Source organism: Paroedura picta, chromosome 10 (genome assembly GCF_049243985.1).
Source record: "Paroedura picta isolate Pp20150507F chromosome 10, Ppicta_v3.0, whole genome shotgun sequence".
Lineage (NCBI taxonomy): Eukaryota > Metazoa > Chordata > Lepidosauria > Squamata > Gekkonidae > Paroedura > Paroedura picta.
In genome coordinates, this window is record NC_135378.1 from 80,883,624 (window position 1) to 80,903,537 (window position 19,914).

General features: G+C 47.0%; 1 protein-coding gene and 1 long non-coding RNA gene across 5 annotated transcripts in view; one reads left to right on the plus strand and one right to left on the minus strand.

Moving 5' to 3' along the window:
- Positions 1-19,914, minus strand: part of FRAS1 (Fraser extracellular matrix complex subunit 1) — a 282,626-nt gene that overhangs the window by 205,094 nt on the left and 57,618 nt on the right. The window lies entirely within an intron of this gene.
- LOC143819438 (uncharacterized) lies at positions 5,276-18,514 on the plus strand. 2 transcript variants are annotated; one of them, XR_013224973.1, is made up of 4 exons: positions 5,276-5,733; positions 9,305-9,457; positions 14,210-15,864; positions 16,176-18,514. It is a non-coding gene; the product is annotated as an uncharacterized LOC143819438 (long non-coding RNA). The 2 variants fall into 2 exon arrangements; XR_013224972.1 differs by lacking the exons at positions 14,210-15,864; positions 16,176-18,514 and adding an exon at positions 11,008-12,490.

A 19,914-nucleotide genomic window follows, 5' to 3' on the forward strand; every position in this document is an offset into this window, starting at 1 on the left:
GAACATCAAATAAATGAAATTTAACTTGAATGAGAAAACACAGTTTGTCTGCTGCCCTTGTCACTCCCCAAACAACTGTGGAAAATTCAAATATATTGGGAAAGGTGCACGAAGGGCTGAGAAACAGAAAACCTACAGCTCTATCCCATGACCTGTGGGTAACCTTGACTTTGTGTCTCTGTTGCCCTTGACCCCCTGACTAAAGGAGAGTACCGGCAAGTCCCAGCAAGCACCCAGAACAATAATTTATTCATTCCTCACAGAGAAAACCTCCTTTGAAAGAAAAGGGCACATTAAAATGTATTTAAAAAATTTATCAGCTCACTAGTTATACTACAGATCTACCCTTAGGGTGCCTCTGGTTCAGTAACAACCCCATTTATCGAGGAATACATCTTGGTTGGTTCATATCTTACCAAGCTTATGAAGATATCCTATCATTCCAAACCTATCAATATGACCTGCTTCTTTCTGATCAATCAATCAATGGAAATCTTTAGTACAACAGGTAATTCTACCATAGAGGTTTTGCTCACAAACCAGAGCATCATCCCTGATATATGTGCCATGTCTACATCATGTCTTCCTGGGAGGTGGTTGGTGGTTGGTTCTCCATCTTTGGTTGGTTCTCCATCTTTGGAGATTTTTGCACAGAAGCTGGAGAGCCATCTGACGGAGAGGCTGATTCTGTGAAGTTTCAAGGGGGTGGCAGGTGACAGTGGATAAGGGTTGTGAGTGTCCCGCATAGTGCAAGGGGTTGGACTACATGACCCAGGAGGTCCCTTCCAACTCTATAATTCTATGATTCCATGATTCTATGAATCACTTCGGGGAAACACAGCATGTTTATTTCCATTTTCTACACTTCTTGCTCCCAATAAATTCACACCCATCTTGTTTTATAAAAGGTACATAGACCATTTTTTAAAAAAAATATTCTGTCCTCCAGGAGCATTTGACCAATTTCATAGAATCAAAGAATCATAGAGTTGGAAGGGACCTCCTGGGTCATCTAATCCAACCCCCTGCACTATGAACTATAATTTGAGCCAGTGGTTTACAACCTACCATCAATTTGACTGCTGCATCCAACTCTCTTATCATCTTGTTCTTGGACTTCACCACATCTAAGGGTAGAGAAGCCATCTTGGAGGAAAGAACCTTTTCTAAACCTACTGATAAAAATTCCCTCTTACGTTTCCGTCCGCATCATGCTCCGCAGCTCCTGCATAACCTTCCTTAAGGTCCCTTTTTAATGCCCCCCCCAAAAAAGGATTTTCAACAAACAGCTTATCTTCCTGGACCAACAGACCTGGCAACTTTAGTAACTTGCTTTTGCAGGAGACAACGCTGCTAGTAAAGCCATTTGGGGAGGGGAAGACTGTATGAAAACTTGTTATTTCAAATTATATACCACTCCCAGCGAAAAGAGTGCTGTAAAAGAGAAGATACAGAACGCCAGCGATGCATTCTGCTCCTGCAATACCCACATTCCCTCAAATATTTATAAGCCATCGGAGAGACTAACAGTAATCGGAACAGATGTTTGCTATCTGGAAAGAAGAACTGCAATGGTTACTTACGAATCACATCTCCCATCTACGCAAGGGCTAATGTTTCAAAAATCTTGGCTTTGTTCATTTGAAGCTCGAAGTTCACACGATAACAGAGAAAAGATTTCGAAAGGATACGAGAAAGCACGTAATACACATTATTCTTTTTTTCTAAAAAGGATGCCGGTGTGCCGTCATTAACATATTTTAAATGAAAAGCCGTATTTCTAGCATGAAAGGGGCTCTGTCGACAGCAAGCGTTATCCCTCGAACTTGTTAAGCGGTAACTTCGAAAATGATGAAAGCAAAAGAAAAGGGGTCCAGCCAAAGAGAAGGCAGGCTGGCAATGCAGATGGGCTGCAGAGCAGAGTCATTATGGGATTAGGGTTCAAACCTGGCAGCCATGAAGCTGCCTCCAGACATACCACGGTTTGGAAATCCTCAGGTCCTTGGATCGCCCCTTTCCTTGCATAGGACTCAAAACCTTTGCACTTCCAACAAACCACAGTTTGCTGCTTTTGCACCAATAACATGATGTGACCTGTTTGACTTCCAGCAGTTCTGCCGCCCTGGGAAGAAGTCCAGGTTGGGCCTGTCTAAGCTGTGCGGGTGGGCGGCCGCTCATGAACGCGATCTGGAGCCCCACAGCCATCTGGAGTGGCTCATTTTAAAATTTCAGCAGTTCAGGGCCTTTTCTGCATACAATAGATAATGCACTTTCAATGCACTTTCGAAGTAGATTTTCCTGTTCTGCACAGGAAAATCCAGCTCCCAAAGCACATTGAAAGTGCATTATCTTATGTGCACGGAATGAGCCCTAGTCTCTGTTCTAGCCTCAGAGGAGGCAGGCATGACTGGTTGACGCCGTGAGCTGGTGATGAAGCCCCAGACGGGATGAATGCAAGTGGGAGCAGCCTGCTAGTTTGTCTTCGTTCCCCTCCTCCCTTCTGTCAGGGGAGTGGAGTCAAGGGAGGTCATGGTCCCCATAGCACAGGGCCCGGGAGAGCTGCCCCTGTTGCCACTGGCTAAGATTGGTAGTCCAGGGATTCCCAAAACAGGGCTCTTTGCCATCCTGGAGCTCCATGAGAGCTCCCGAGGAGCTCCCCAGCCTTTTCCCTATATCCTGCCTTTATGGGCTCAACCACATTTCCAGACCATTTCCGCACTGAGAATTTTGGTGCCCTGGTTCCCATGTGGGACCACAAATCTGGGCCGGATGAGGTGCGCCAGGCCAAATGCTCCCCCCCGTGTGGGAGCAGGAAGAGGTGGGGCAGCATGCCCTGGCTCAAACTCCAGCCTGCAACCAGGCACAAAGCCTCCAGTGCAGAAACGGTCCGGTTCTGGAGCTCCTCAAAGCCCGAAAAATATTTTGGGGGCTTCTCCACAGTCAAAAGGCCTGGAAAAGACTGTGGGTTCATTCTTTTGCCTGGAAAGAAAGATCCCTAACCAGGGCTGGATTCATATGCCAGCCATTTCCGATGCTCCTTCCGTCGACACAAAAAGCAGAAATAGAGTGTCTTACAGAGGCTTTCACCACTTTCTTCCCTCCATCCTCCTCTGATACCATCTCTCCCCCCCCCCCGCCCCCCAAGACATGGCAGGTTTTTAAAGGGAAAAAATAGCAACTGACATTTCACTCTGGTGTTAGGCTATTCTCATATGTTAATTCAATTTTAATCTGCAGCAGTATGTTAATTACGTTTGGTAATTGACATCTTGCTATAGTTTACGCTGCACAGGTGTGTCAGTACAGGGGAGCCAGGAGGTGATCGGCTGTTGGAAAATATCTCGCTAGCTCTAGACTGTCTCAGCTCTCGGTTTTCTGTCTCCTCTGGCAGCAATTTTTTTCCCAAAAAAAGCACAGCTCTGTTTACAGTTTTCAGTGAAGGTGTGAAGAGTGGATGCCGGATGTGATGAGGAGGAGAAGGAGGAAGAAGAAGAAGAAGAAGAATTGGTTTTTATATGCCGCTTTTCTCTACCCAAAGGAGTCTCAAAGCAGCTTCCAATCGCCTTCCATTTCCTCTCCCCACAACAGGCACCCTGTGAGGTGGGTGAGGCTGAGAGAGCCCTGATATTACTGAGGAAGAAGAAGAGTTGGTTTTTATATCCTGCTTTTCTCTACCCAAAGGAATCTCAAAGTGGCTTACAGTCGCCTTCCCTTTCCTCTCCCCACAACAGCCACCCTGTGAGGTGGGTGAGGCTGAGAGAGCCCTGATATTACTGAGGAAGAAGAAGAGTTGGTTCTTATACGCTGCTTTTCTCTACCTGATAGAGTCTCAAAGTGGCTTATAGTCGCCTTCCCTTTCCTCTCCCCACAACAGCCACCCTGTGAGGTGGGTGAGGCTGAGAGAGCCCTGATATTCCTGCTCGGTCAGAACAGCTTTCTCAGTGCTGTGGCGATTCCAAGGTCACTCAGCTGGCTGCATGTGGGGGAGCAGGGAATCAAACCCGGCTCACCAGATTAGAAGCCCGCGCTCCTAACCACTACATCAAGCTAGCTCGCACCTGAAGCAGAAATTTGGCCAAATCAGTTCATACGAATCCAAAGCTATTTGACGCCTTAATAACCTAGGTTGCCATTAAAGTCAATGAGAAATTTTTCGTTTCTGTCTATTCCATGTTTGGGAGAGGGGAAAAGATTATCAGTTCTTGTCGTTGAAAACCATTGGGGTCAGATGGGGGCACCCTCTTTTGATGCCCGTAGAACTGGACCCCCAGTTCTATCATTTTGAAATTTGGGGGTTCTGCAAATTTGGTGCCTCCACCTGAAACCCCCAGACCGTGGAATAGACAGAAAAGGCCAATTCTGGTCCCATTCTCCTCATAGCCAAATCGTACCTGAATTGAAGTTAAGTTGATTCAGGCAGTTTAACTTAAGGAGGAAGTACAATTTGGACCAGATTTGTCCAAAAAGGTGTCTGAATCAACGCTGATTCTACTTTTCGGACTATCCTAAACGAATCACACATGCCCAGTGGGCACAAGAACAAACCATAGTGGTTTGTTTTCTTCCAAAACACTTCCTGAGTCACGTGGGAACGGAAGAGCCTGCGAGCTCTGAGACTCCTCAAACACGCCCTCCTAGCAGTTGATTCCCATGAGAATGAGTGTTGGATGTTCTGGGGTTCCTTCTCTTATTGGTTCCCCAACCAACCATGACTTGTCACTAGATCTGAATTGATCTAACCCCACACATGGATTGAAAGGATCAAATGGGAGGTGAGAACAATGAAGGCTGGAATTCCTTGAAGGAAGGGCAGCATAAAATATAAGCTACTGTTGTTGTTGTTGTTGTTGTTGTTGTTGTTGTTGTTGTTGTTGTTGTTGTTGTTGTTGTTGTTGTTGTTGTTTTTTAAAGCAACACAGAAACGGTGATATTATTTCACAGCTCTACCGTAGCCCCACTCCCTAATGTCAAAAGGAAGCAGAATAAACAGCTAATCTATTCATTGATTGCAGGAAGAAAAAGCAGACTGGGGGCTCTGGGGAGGCCAGCTTGCGAGCAGTTAAATGAAATACTCTGTGCATTATTTGCAAAAAGCAATGAGACCTTGCAGCTGTAATGCTGCCTCTTCTCTCCCGCCTTCCACTTGTGCACACTTCCTTGTTAATATTTGATTTAGGGATTACATCTGTCCTGCCATTATTTGCATTATCAGCACATTCTGCCATGCAGAAAAGCTCTGAGGGCAAAACCTCTCTCTCTCTCTCTCTCTCACACACACACACACGCACGCACGCACACAAACATACACACTCACACACACATACCCTTCTCCTTGAAATCTGCTTGCCAGCCCCCTGGTTTCTCCCTGCCTGCTTCTGGAAGAAAACAAAAGGGGGGGAAAGTTTGAGCCTTTCTTGGCACGAAACTGATTTTTTCAAGTCCAAACTCTTTTCAGGCACTAACTTGTTCAAATCGATAGGGATATCTGGATGCCCCAAAACAGGTCAAGCCCTTCTAGCAGAGTTAGGCAGGAAAACACAGAATTGCATAAAGGGATGCAAAACTCTGCCTCCTGAAACCAGCAGCTTCCCCCCACACACACACACACACGGCAAAAGCAAGTTACTAGACCTCATGGTGACCAACATGAGCTCGTGTTTGTCAGATGGCATTTTGGAGGTAGCTCAGTAGTGGAACTCCCATCATCTTTATTCATCCAGTTTCGGGAGACAGGTAAGAAACATTTTAATTTTCCCAATTCTTCAGCAATTTAGATTTCAGGGGAGAAGGGATTCAAAATTGGCTAGGCTTATCCCTTTCTTTAGTCATTCCATGAATATCTCTACAACACTCTGGATGTGTGTGTGAGTGTGTGAGTGTGTATATACACCTTTTATTACTTCTACCAGGTGTTTTACGGTTGGTTATTCTAAAGCTGTTGTTCTTCTGTTGACGGTTTGTAAAATTCTGAACGTTTATGTTTTGTTAACTGCCTCCGCACTTTCCTTTGTGCATTTGTTTGGCTGCTTAGAGGTACAGAAATGACTTGAATAATCAAGACACAAAAGATTATGGACTGCCTTTCCCCACAGAGTGGGCTGTTTACAAAATAGGCACCCAGGTATGCAAACACAACCTACGGCAACACAACGGCCACCTACATCTGGATCCACAATCCTGCAAAATGGCAATCAAATCAGCAGGAAGCTTTCTCCAAAACATTCCCCTTAGATCAGTGGTTCTCAACCTGGGGGTCGGGACCCCTTTGGAAGTCAAATGACCTTTTCACAGGGGTTGCGGGAGGACAAGGAGCTTGGCCGGGGGGTGCCATCCACACAGCAGCCTTGCCGGGTAGATCGAGGTAGAGCCTTCGTCTGTCTGGAGCAGCGGAAAAGAGCGAGATCGGCATGGTGGGACAAGAGGCAGAACTGAACTGAGAAACCCTGGAAAAAAACTAATTTATATACAATCATGAACCATGGATCCTCATGCCATTGGACAGTTTTGGTTTAATTTCTTGCATAATTGTATGGTTGGGGGTCACCACCATGAGGGACGGTTTTAAAAACTGCATTACGAAGGCTGAGAATCACTGCCTTAGATGCTCTTTTGGAAGCAGGCAGGGATCCTAGACTGAATTATTGTTCGCTGTAACTCTCTCTGGGAGAGCACGGTAGTCACCCACCCACATTACATGTGTGCATGCATGTCTGTTAAGCACCATCAAATCGCTTTTGACTTATAGCGACCCGATGAATTCATGACCTCAAAAATATCGTATTGTTAATAGCCTTGTTTGGCGCTTGCAAACCTAGGGCCATGGCTTGCTTGTTTGAGTCAGTCTGTCTCATGGTGAGCTCCCCCTCACTGGCAGTCTTCAAGCAACGGTTGGACTGATATTTATCCTGGATGCTTGAGGCTGATCCTGCAGTGAGCAGGGGGTTGGATTAGATGGCCTGTCTGGACCCTTCCAACTCTATGATTCTATGATTCTGTAAGTAGTGGCTGGACAGATCCTTCTCTTGGATGGTTTAGCCTGATCCTACATTGAGCAGGGGGTGGGACTAGGTGGCCTGTCTGGCCCCTTCCAACTCTATGGTCCTATGATTCTTTATGTAGTAGCGGGACAGATCCTGGATGTTTTAGGCTGATCCCGAGGGTTGGACTAGACGGCCTGTCTGGCCCCTTCCAACTCTATGATCCTACGATTCTGTAAGTGGTAGTGGGACAGATCCTTCTCCTGGATGCTTTAAGCTGATCCTGCATTGAGCAGGGATTGGACTAGATGGCTTGTCTGGCCCTTTCCAGTTCTATGATTCTAGCCTGAGGGCCGTTTTATTAAAATCGTTTTAGAATGCTCAATATTTGTTTTGCCCTGTTATTGATTGGGGTTTTGCTATATTGTTTTACTTGTGAATTGCTCTGAGCAGTACACAGGAAAGGGGCGTAATGATTTACTAAATAAAGAATCAATACATTGCCCGTCATACTAAGGAAGATCGGATCCCTCCCCACGGTTGCTCACATGCTCTCCCAAGGTGGGGTGGGGTGTTATTGTTACGGGTCATGAAGGGGGTTACAGTAAATGCGGTAAATGTTAACGTATTAATGTTCATTTGTATCATTGTATTGCCACTGATTTACCCCGCCTTGAGCCCGCACAGGAGGGCGGCACACAAATTAAATAAATAATAATACATAAATAAGAAGAGTAATACCAACACAATGTTTATTTTAGTCACGCTATACTTTATCCTGCGCCTCTCAGCTTCTCCTTATTTTCAGCTCCGCTTGATGGCAAGGAAATGGCTTCCTACAGCCTCCAATTTTCACCGAATAAAACAGGGAAAATCTTGTCTGGGCATATCATCCTTTTTCCTCCCACCCGAGGCTTCTTTGCCTCACACACACACACCTGACATTACATATTAAAGACGATTCTTTTCACCTCCTCGTATGGTTCACCTCCAGGCAAACCCTTGTCCTGAATTGGCTTCTTGCTTTGGCCGTTAAACCGATGGTTTCAATCTTGAAGCCTATATAAAAAATATATATATAGGCTTCAAGATTTAAACAATCAGCCTGTATGATCCCACAAGAGATCCTGTGGGACTTAATGTAGAGCAGGGCTAGTCAACCTGTGGTCCTCCAGATGTCCATGGACTACAATTCCCATGAGTCCCTGCAAATGCTGGCAGGGGCTCATGGGAATTGTAGTCCATGAACATCTGGAGGACCACAGGTTGGCTACCCCTGATGTAGAGCACATGGACACATAACATGCTGGCAGGGGCTCATGGGAATTGTAGTCCATGAACATCTGGAGGACCACAGGTTGACTACCCCTGATGTAGAGCACATGGACACATAACATCAGGATAAGCCTATCAGGGACCACCCTGGGTTGCTGAGGAGAAACCTCTGGATCCCAGAGCCGGGAGGCAACATCAGGGGAAGGCCTTGGCACCTCTATGGCCTGTTGCTGATAGTCCTGAGGACTGGTTGGCCACTATGTGAGATGGGATGCTGGACTAGATGGACCACAGGTCTGATCCAGCAGGACTCTTCTGATGTCCTTAACACGAGGTGAAGTCCACAGCCTCTCTGTCTTGCTGTTGGCCCTCCAGAGGAACTGGTTGGCCGCCATGTGAGACAGGATACTGGACTTATTTTGACCACTGGTCTGATCCAGCAGGGCTCTTCTTATGTTTCTACAGGTAGACTCATGAAGTAAGTCTATTAATATCTACTAGCCATGGTGACTGAGGGGAACGTCCACATTCAGAGCTACTAAACCTCTGAATCCCAGAGCCAGGAGGTAACGTCAGGGGAAGGCCTCAGTTCTCTGCCCTGTTGTGGGCCCTCAAGGGGAACTGATTGGCCACTGTGTGAGACAGGATCCTAGACTACATGGATCATTGTTCCGTTCCAGGAGGGCTCCTCTCATGTTCTTATGAACTCTATCCACTGTTGTTGGCTGTCCAGAAGAACTGGTTGGCCACTGTGTTCCGATCCAGCAGGGCTCTTCTTATGTTCCTAATGGACAAAACCCATTCAGCAAGATTCACTGTCTGGATAAACAGCCAGCATTTTCTTACGAAGATCCTCACCTGAGTTTTCCTTCAGAAGAGCTTTCCTTTAAATTAGAAAATCGTTGCAAAAGGCAAACATGAGCTGCTGTCGAATAAGCCCCAAACCGGGACTCAAACACTCCAACTATATTGGAGTTATTGAATATGTGTCTAATACTGGACCCTTACTGCTAATTGAGGCTGTTTTACTACCTGAGGCTGTCTTGTTTTAGGAATTCACATCTCCCAGGTCTCCTAGTGCAAGGTTACACTTCAGAAAATGTTCATCCTGGAAGAACACACATGAACACTGATCCAGGCCATCGATCCAGCAAGGGCAGTGCTGTTTACTCGGACCGAAAGCGGCTCTTCGGGGGGCCAGGCAGGTAGGTCTTTGCTATCACCTGTGACCTGATCCTTTTTAACTCATGCAGGGGACTGAACCTGGGATCCTTTGCAGGCCAAGCAGAGGCTCCGCCTCTGAGCCACACCCCCTCCCCAAAGAAAAGAGAATCTGTTGATGTGGGGTAGCATTTTCCCTGCTGTGATTGTTCGGGACAGAATTTTGAGGCAAGAAAATGCAAGTATCATCAAGGGTCCATTTCTCCCTCCAGCCCCTCAAAGAGTCTACCAACATACAGTATGGAGCTACTTGCCCAGCCGTGGCAGTTGCTTCTTCCCGTAGGGATGCCAGTCTCCAGGTGAGGCCTGGGGATTCCCTGGAATTACAGCTCCTCTCCAGACTACAGAGATGCCTTGGAGGAAATGGATGCTTTGGAGGGCAGAGTCTAGGGCACTGTACCCCACTGAGGCCCCTGTTCTCCTCAAGCTCCACCTTCAAGCCTCCAGGAGTTTCCCTAAATAGACCTGGTAACCCCACACCCCAGCCTTTCTCAACTTTTTAACCATTGAGAAACCCCTGAAACATTCTTCAGACTGCACAATCATGCGGAATACGGTTAGGAAGCAGAGCTGTGGACACGCCCACCTGGGGCCCCTCCTCTTCCCACCCCCCTCTAGGCCCATCATTGGCCATTTGGGAAGGAGGGGAAGGTCAATATAATCATATATGGTCACATCACGCAATAAATGTTTAACAATTTTTAAAAATATATTCAAAACACTCACCCACTCAGGAAACCCTTCCAGGGCCATCAAGAAACCCCAGGGTTTAAGAAAACCCTGGTTGAGAAAGCCAGCTATACCCCAGGAGGTACCTCACACCCCTCCCTTTGTGGTATTCTCCAATCTCTCCCTATCACAGTTTTCCTACATCTGCTTCTCTACTACATTTTCATCTCATCCTCCCCTCTCTACTGTTGCACAGATGGTTTTCCATTGGTCTCCAATGAAGGCATTGGCCATTGACACGTCTTTGTCCGATGGGCCCCCTGGCCTTCATGGAAGCAGTTCACTCATTTGGCTTCCCCCACAACTTCAATAGGAGTTCCTTGGTGACTGGTAGAAGGAAATTATGGGCAGAAGAGTAGATAGTAGGTCAAAGGTTAAGCACTTCTTCGGTCTGCAGCTTTTTGGTGTGTCGTCCATAGCATCGTTACAGTACCGCCAATCTGCCCACTTCCATTTTTTAAGCCAGCAAGCATCACTCCATCAGGAAGGTAGGCTAGAGCAATTCATCCCTCGTGTGGACCTTCTACGACCACTGTGAACGCCTCTGCATTTGCAGCAGCAATTAGAACACAATGGAGAATTGTCTTCATGGGGAAGGCTCAGTAGCCAAGCATCCCAGGACATCTCAGGTTAAATCCCCAGCATCTCCTCTTAAAAGGACTAGGTAGGGTCACCAGCTCTGGCTTAGAGAAGACCTGGAAATGTTGGTGGTGGAGCCTAGGAAGGGCAGGGTATGGGAAGGAGGGGGACCGCATCAGGGTATGATACCACAAAGTCCACCTTCTGAAGCAGCCATTTTTTTCAGGGGGACCCATCTCAGGAACCTGGAGACCAGCTGTAATTCCGGGATATCTTCGGCCACGACCTGGAGACCAGCAACCACAGTGAAAAGACCTCTGCCTAAGACCTTGGAGAGCTGCTGCCAGCCCAAACAGATAATACTAACCTTGCTGAATTGTACTAAAAGGCAGCTTCATGTGGAAGCAACCCGGTTCTAACCTGGGAAAGCCAGCCCACCCTTCATGATAGTGGGCGGTGATGTCTCAGCTGGCGAACCAGCTTACTGCCTTTGCAGGTTTTCAGCAATGGGTCAGCTGGCCCAGGCTAGCCTGATCTTCTCACATCTCAGGAGCTAAGCAGAGTTAGCCCTGGTTAATACTTGGATGGGAGACCACCAAGAAAATCCAGGTTCACGATTCAGGGGCAAGCAATGGCAAGCCACGCCTGTCCTTATCTTCCTTGGGAAGCTGTAGACATGTGCAAGAGTCCAGTAGCACTTTCAATAACAAGGCTTGTGACAGGGGATGAACTTTCGTGAGACAGGGCCCACAGGTTTTGTTAGCCTTAAGGGCACTGCTGGACTCTGGTTCTTTTCTACCACTACAGGCAAACACTGCTGCCCGTCTTGTTCTAAATGAAGAAGGGAGCAGGGACTCACAAAAGCTCCTCCCCTTCCCCAAATCTTGTAAGTCTTCCAGGGGCTCCTGGACTCTTGTTCTTTTCTACCACTACAGGCAAACACAGCTGCCCATCTTTGTATGCTTAGGGCTGATCCTGCGTTGAGCAGGGGGTTGGACTAGATGGCCTGCATGGCCCCTTCCAACTCTATGATTCTATGATCTTGATCCAAATGAAGAAGGAAGCAGGGACTCACAGAAGCTCTTCCCCTGCCACAAATCTTGTGAGTCTTCCAGGGTCTCCTGGACTCTTGCTCTCTTCTACTGCTGCAGACAGACTAACATGGCCACCCACCCATCTTGATCTACCTCCACTTTACTTCATTACCAAGCTGACCAGAACCACACTCAACCTGTCAGGAAGCTCGATCCACAGCCCGGAATCAGAACTACCGTCCACATAAACCTTGGTTCACGCTGACGTCTAAACCGAGCCACGGATGTCACGATAATTTCTTTAAGGGGAAACTTTAAATTGACACCAACTCGTTGTACAGCCTGGAAGCATTTATTTATTTGAAGTAAAAGCGCCATCATTCTTTTACAAAAGGTAGTAGAGCTCCAATATGGATCCATAAAAGATATGAGCTGTGTTTTGACTCATGTCGCTTTACGGCAGCTGTTCTAAACTTTATAGCGTTGGAGAGATTAATACATTTAAGACGTTGGACTTCTAAAAAAAATCATTCTAGTAACAATAAATCTGCACATGGTAAATATCACCTACTTCACCGAAGGGGATTGTTTTTAATTTGAAAAGCACCCGATTTTATAGGCCCTGCTATTTACAAAAATAAATGCAAAGCAATAAGGAGGCGAAATATAATTTCATATCTGCCTAAATTGTCAAATGATGCAGTATTTGTGTGTGTGGCTTTATTTTTTTTTTCCCCCGTGCAAGAAAGGAACTCATACCAGCGCTGGATGAATAAATCAGGAACGAACCTCCGGTAAGCAATTTATACGGCAAGTACAAAATAATGTAAGAAAGAAAGGACACGAGAGACAGAAAAAGGATCCGCTTCGCTCCTCCAAGAAAAGAAAGAAGGGCTTTTTATGTCCTTGATACTCACGTCTTTAAAAGGGGATGTTTTTATTTCAATTTGCTTTTTTAATTCTTCCATTATATTGATCAGCGGACACCGGGGCCTGTGAAATCGTCTGTGCACCTCAAGGCCACGTGAACAGAACACAGGCAAGGATATAAAACTGTTCTCAGTTTTTCCTAGTCCCCCAGTGGTAAACACAGAAAGAAAGATACTGTGAAAGCAACAGCTGAGGGGGGTTTCTTTTTTTTAAACTTTTGTGAAAGCTCTCATGGAGCTATTTTAATTCGGTTTCCTGAAGAAGTGCTAAATGCAGGCAGCCTAAAACATTTTTTGAAGAGGGCCTCTTGGCTATACAACGCTTCCAACATTAAAGCCCCCACCCGGGGGGTGGTCTTGGGTCACCATGTTTCTCCCACACACATCGCTCCCGTGTCAGGTCAGCAATATAGAGACAGCTGGGCAACCAAAATCTCTTTCTGTGGCCTATGCCAGCAATACCAACCAGCATGATGTAGTGGTTAAGAGAAGTAGCTTCTAATCTGGTGAGCCGGGTTTGATTCCCCACTCCTCCCCGTGCAGCCAAGCTGGGTGACTTTGGGTTTGTCACAGTCTTGATAATTCTGTTCTCACAGAGTGGTCCTGTCAGAGCTCTCTTGCTGGGTAACCTTGGACTAGCCATTCCTTCCTCCTTCCTTCCTTCCTTCCTTCCTTCTCTACCTACCTACCTACCTACCTACCTACCTACTTATTTATTAGAGTTCTAAACCTCGCTTCCAGCGAGCCAGTTCAGGGAGGTGTGCAAAGTGATATATAAATGCAAAGTTTAAAACAAATAAAATTTAAGTTCAAAATTAGTTTAAAAGTTGATAATGAACAGATAAAAAATTAACAGCAACAGGTACCCCACACCAGCTGTTGAGGTTATTCCAAATACGTCAGGCCGGCCTGGGTATGCATAGATAGATGGATAAATGGACAACTAGAATGGATGGGGCCATTGATAAGTAAGTAGGTGGATAGATATGTAGGTGTTAATTTGGACCCCAACCAAAAGCCTGACGGAAGAGCCTCGTCTTACAGGCCTTGTGGGATGGTGCCAACTCCAACATAACTTCTCAGCCTGAACAGAGTTGGTCTTAGAGGATAAAATGAAAAAGAAGAAAACACTGCTGTAAGCTGCTTTGGGTCACTACAGGGGAGAAAAGTGGGGTATAAATGTCTAAATATATCAATAAATACTCTTATCTAATGTTAAGCAACTTGTTTTGCTTGGGATTCAATTTGAGGAGGGGATACAGCATGAATTGCAAATAAGTCCTGTACCCACAGATATTCTGTCCCACCTTCTATGCAGTCCTCTTGCTTCTACTTTGGCAACGGTGAGACAGAACATCTTGTTGAAGGGTCAAAGTTGGCCTAGGAGCTGATATTTTCTTCCCCCTCCCACGGACATCATGAATAAGCCAATGCCACCTGGACACATCTGCAGTTCTTTCCACAGCACACCTCCTTCGAGTGGGAACAGACCCACACACAAACACACCCCATCGTTATTCAGGAGAACACACCGACAACAATTTGCTGGGAATGATTTCAGCAAGCAGATGCCTCCCCGGCTTCTTTGCCAGGTAATTGAATGAAAAATGTAATTCCCGGAGCTGTAACAAGTCTGGATTTATCGCTTCACTGTAAAGATCACTGTCAGCATCAAAGACGCTTTGTCATCTCTGAAGGAGCACAAGCCAAGGCGGCCGAGGTCACCGTTCAGAAAGCACACCATGCACATCCCCTCCTTTAAAAAAAAAAGTCTTTCCGGATGGACCAAGCTGGTTCCCACAGCTGGTGTGATGAATCCTCGGTTGAAAAAGATAAGTACTTCAAACTTTCGCATTTCTCATAGGGAGGGGCTATGGCTCCTCTTCTTGAGAGGCAAGAGATCCTCTGCTTGGTAGGCTGAAGGTCCCAGGTTCAATCCCCAGCATCTCCCGTTGAAAGGACCAGGCAGTAGGTGGTGCCAAGTCCCACTGTCAATCTGAGTATAGGGTATATAACAGGCAAAAGGCAAGAATATAAAATTGATCCCCCTACCCTTTCATAGTAGTCGTCTTGGTTACGGCAGCTATGGTAAATGTTAACGTATTAATATTCATTTGTAAAAGGCTGCCATGATGGAGCAGAGTTGTTCTCTCTTGCCCCGAAGGGACAGAACAGAACCAATGGGATGAAATTAATTCAAAAGAAATTCCGTCTAAACATCAGGAAGGAGTTCCTGACCATTAGAGCCATTTCTCAGTGGAACAGGGTCCGTCCCCAAATCTCCCCAAGCTGGCAACCCTATTTAAGAAGGAAAAAAGCATGAAACTTAGCACACCTCAAAGTTCAGCCCGCTTTAAACCCCTCCTTTTTTGAAAAACCTGCAAATTGTGCATTTCATTTCATTTCCAAGTTCTGGCATCTAAATTACAGCTTTATAGCTTTTTTTTTTCCCCTAGGAGGTGCAAAAGACTCTGCCGAAGTGCTCGTAAATCTAAACACTCAGCAATTATTCAACCACAGCCTAAATGCGAACATTCTTTTTATGAGGTCTGTGCCGATATAAACCCAGCCGCTCCTATAACCCGCTTGGTACTTTTCAGCATCTGACGACGTCCGCTGTTAACCCACCGACGACTCGCCCGCCGAAATTTCGTCTCGAACTTGTTACCAAATTCCCCCCGCCTTCTTTTTCGTTTATAATCCACCGCCAGGCAGCCGACCGTGCTTCCGACCGCGAGCGGGTGGCTTTGAGCGCAGCACGGCTGCCGAATTGCCGTTCCTCTCATTTTCCTCCGCGCTTCGAAAAAAGCATCATTCTCCATTCCATTTTCCTAACAGATGAGCACGACTGAGACAGCAACCATTTCGGGGGAAAGGAATTATGATATCTCGCTCAGCTGACGGCGCACAGAACTCCGGCTAAACTAAATGGGCGTTCGAGTTAATGAAAAGCACCAGTCTGAAGGGGAAAGACAGACGGACGTTAAGAACGGAGGCCCGGGCTGCCGTGGTCACGCTTGGAGGCCTTTTTTTAATGTGCAGGCAACCATGGCATTTCGGCCTGTGGAAAACTGGGATATCCCATTGTTAAGTGGCTTCTTCTCTACCGTCATCCTCCAGGTGGGGAATGGAATGATGGCCAAGTTGCCCAATGGGCTCGTAAGCTGTAGAGCAGGGGTAGTCAACCTGTGGTCCTCCAGATGTCCATGGACTACAATTCCCATGAGCCCCTGCCAGCAAATGCTGGCAGGGGCTCACGGGAACTGTAGTCCATGGACATCTGGAGGACCACAGGTTGACTACCCCTGCTCTACAGCACATCCTTTCCCAGGAAGAAGAAGAAGAGCTGTGGTTTGTGTACCCCGTTTTTAACTACTCAAAGGAGTCACAAAGCGACTTATAATCGCCATCCCTTTCTCTCCCCTCAACAGACACCCTGTGAAGTAGGTGAGGATGAGAGAGCCCTGAGAAAACTGTGACTGGCCCACGGTCACCCAGCTGGCTGCGTGTGGAGGAGCGGGGAAGCAAGCCCAGCTCTCCAGACGAGAGGACGGTGCTCTTCGCCATGACGCCACGCTGGCTCTCAAGAGGCCAACAAAGATTCCTCCGTAGAGAAAGGCAGCGGCAAGCTCTCTTCTTCTCACTTGCCTTGAAAGCTAAGCCACCGTAAATTGGTTGTGACTCGGTGGTGCTTACGTACGTACAGAAAATGTAATGCTAAACTAGATGGGTGCCAAACTCCTTGTTCGCCTAGGACCCAAAAAAAAACTTGGGACCAACCCTGGATGGGTCACCATACCGAGTAAATTTGGACTTCTGCCTCCCCATACCGAAAAGTCCGGGAAGCGCTGACCCTAGATGCTTCTAAATCGGGTCCCACTTTGGTTGTCTTACAAATAGCATCTCTCATCCATCCCATGTTCCTCAAATACTCCACCCCATCACCCCACTCCATTCTATTTGCAGCCCTGTCAGATCGCCCTGCTGGGAGAGGCAGGTATTTTTATTATTAACAGCGATGGGCAGGATTAGCCCGTGGCATTTGGGATAATTCTGACTCCCGGATCCCCATCTATTTTGAGGAGGTGGCCCGCATCCTCCCCCCAGTTGTCCTCCAACTTCCAGTGTGCTGTCCTGCCAAGGACGGCAGCAGAAGATGGAAAAGAGGGACAAACCCATCCAAGATACATTCATCAGGATACCAGAGGGGAGGGAGAGGGGCAGAGACGTTTGAAGAGCTCATGTTGGCAAGACCTCTGGGCCTGGGACCAAGACCTTCATGGCTGGAGGATTGCGGCCTAGCTCGGCATAGCAGGCTGGTCTGTGATTCCTCTCACTCCCTTTTTTACATGGCTTAATCTGTTGCCAGTCCATCGTCCTTCCACTGCAAACTGCTCATACACCCTGCCGGTTCTTCCCACCACACAAGAAAGAGACATGGCTGCCTGTGTCTTTTCCCTTGCAAGAGGGAAAGAATCTGGAAGGGGTGTTTCCTCAAAGATATCAACAACTGTAGGAGGTAAAAATAGGGGGGGAAGCCATAGGGAAACAACCTTCTCCTTCCACTAGATGAGAGTTTCACAGCTTTTTTACCCTTGAGAAACCTCTGAAACATTCTTCAGGCTTCAAGAAAACCCCGAAGTGGTGCAATCACGCAGAATATTTTTGGGAAGCAGAGCTGTGGACACGCCCACCCAGGGCCCCTCCCCTTCCCATCCCCTCAAAGCCCATCATTGGACATTTGGGGGGAGCAGGTCGACATGGTCACACATGGTCATATAACCCGATAAATATTTCCCCTGTTCGGGAAACCCTTCCAGGGCCATCAAGAAATCCAGGATTTCATGAAGCCCCAGTTGAGAAAACCTGCACTAGATCTTCATTTCGGTCCCAGTTAAAAGAGGTGATGTAGTAGGCAGGGTTGCCAGCCTGCAGGTGGGACCTGGAGATCTCCTGGATTTGCAACTTAATCTCCAGACTACAGCGATCCGTTCCCCTGGAGAAAATGGCTGATTCAGAGGTTATTTTAAGGGATGATATTTAATAAATACTTTGGCCACCTCATGAGAAGGAAGGACTCCCTGGAGAAGAGCCTAATGCTGGGAGCGATTGAGGGCAAAAGAAGAAGGGGACGACAGAGAATGAGGTGGCTGGATGGAGTCACTGAAGCAGTCGGTGCAAACTTAAATGGACTCCGGGGAATGGTAGAGGACAGGAAGGCCTGGAGGATCATTGTCCGTGGGGTCGCAATGGGTCGGACACGACTTCGCACCTAACAACAACAACAATTTAATAACAGTCTTCAGTTCCGTATCCATCCGTTGTTGAACCCATAAAGCTGCCTCATTAAATAACTTCCCATTCATCTTCTGTTAATGAGATAAGTCATTTTTATTCCTCCAGGCAGCTGGCAACTTTACTGGCCACTGTAACAGGAAGATCCATGATTCTACCATTTCGGTTTTCCGTATAGACTGGGACCTAATCACAAGTATTGAGATGTGTATGTGAATCAACAAAGACCCAACTTGTCTCCTTTGACTGCGAACAAACTCTGAGAATCCTATTCAAATTGGCCCCGTACATTTTTTTGACACAACCGTTTCCTGAACCAAACTTTTCTTGCCTGCGTTTCATCAAGCGAACATTTCCAGTCTGTGACTCACAAAGCAACTTTTCCCTCCGTTGCCCCTGGGGAGCAAATTTGTTTTGAATCCTGTTTTGCCCAGAGGAAAAAATACATTAAAATGTACTCAACAAACTTCTCGCACTCGCCCCCTTCCTTACCTTCAAGCTACTAAATTAATATTGAAAGATTATCTTAACATTGCATTTTTTAAACCTCCCATTGTGGTTGTATTTTATTTTGCCCGTTCCTTAGCACACAGTGGGAGGGGGAGGGAGTTGCTCTGAGTTTTTTACAGAAGGAGAGCCATGAATTCTTAAACAGAAAGAAAAAATGATTTACGGCCACCTCCACAAATTAGGTTGTAGTTCTGTTTAATGCAGGGACAAGTGTAGATACTCCTACACAAAGGCCTTGATTTGTCTTAATTACCACACGGTTGGAGCGTTCAGCAATCCTGAGGTGGGTGGGTACAGATGGGGGGCTCCTTTCCCTCCCCCACTTTCAGAGCTCCTTAAATCCCAGACTACTAATCCTTCAATTAAACCAAGATGAAGTTTAAAAAAAACGAAAGAACACAGAGAAAATGGTGTGTGAAGCATATGTTTACATCTCCAGATTTGTAAGAAGCCAAAATCATCTATCCCAGGGGTAGTCAAACTGTGGCCCCCCAGATGTCCATGGACTACAATTCCCATGAGCCCCTGCCAGCATTTGCTGGCAGGGGCTCATGGGAATTGTAGTCCATGGACATCTGGAGGGCCACAGTTTGACTACCCCTTGTCACGGAGCTCTGTTATCAGGCTGGTTGGACGCTTGGAATTCCCTCGCAAGGTATGCTATCTGCTTAATTTATATGGGGATTGGTAATTAAATGGACCACACCATCCACTACCTTGCATGGGGGAGTATTTGTTATTCCATGCCTTTGTCAGGAGAAGAACTATCTAGGAGTGGTTTAAGGCAGGGGTAGTCAAACTGCAGCCCTCCAGATGTCCATGGACTACAATTCCCAGGAACCCCTGCCAGCGAATGCTGGCAGGGGCTCCTGGGAATTGTAGTCCATGGACATCTGGAGGGCCGCAGTTTGACTACCCCTGGTTTAAGGATTCGCAGGGCCCAAGCAGGGTACAATTGTAGCAGGAGCAGCCAGGCTGGGGACAGACGAGCCCCAGAGAGTGGAAAGGGGTGTCACTCCAAGTGTCCTTAAAGGGGGAAAAGGGGAGAGGCCGCTGACTTGATCCATGGGGAGGAAGGCACCGTGCGGGGCCTGTGCAAGTGCAGTGCCCATAGTATGTTCTACGTGTGCTATATGGATAAACCGGAGCTAGAACCACCCATCCGTGAGGAGATGCGCTTTTCACATTAGTAGATGTTCGTCCCATATTAACAAGTGTTGAAAATCTTCAGGGGTAGAATGGCAACCATCTAAGTGAGGCCCCTCCCCTCCCCGAACCCTGGCCTCCCTAGACTCCAATGCAAAAAAAAAAAAAAGAAGAAGAAGAAGAAGAAGAAGAAGAAGAGGAGGAGGAGGAGGAGGAGGA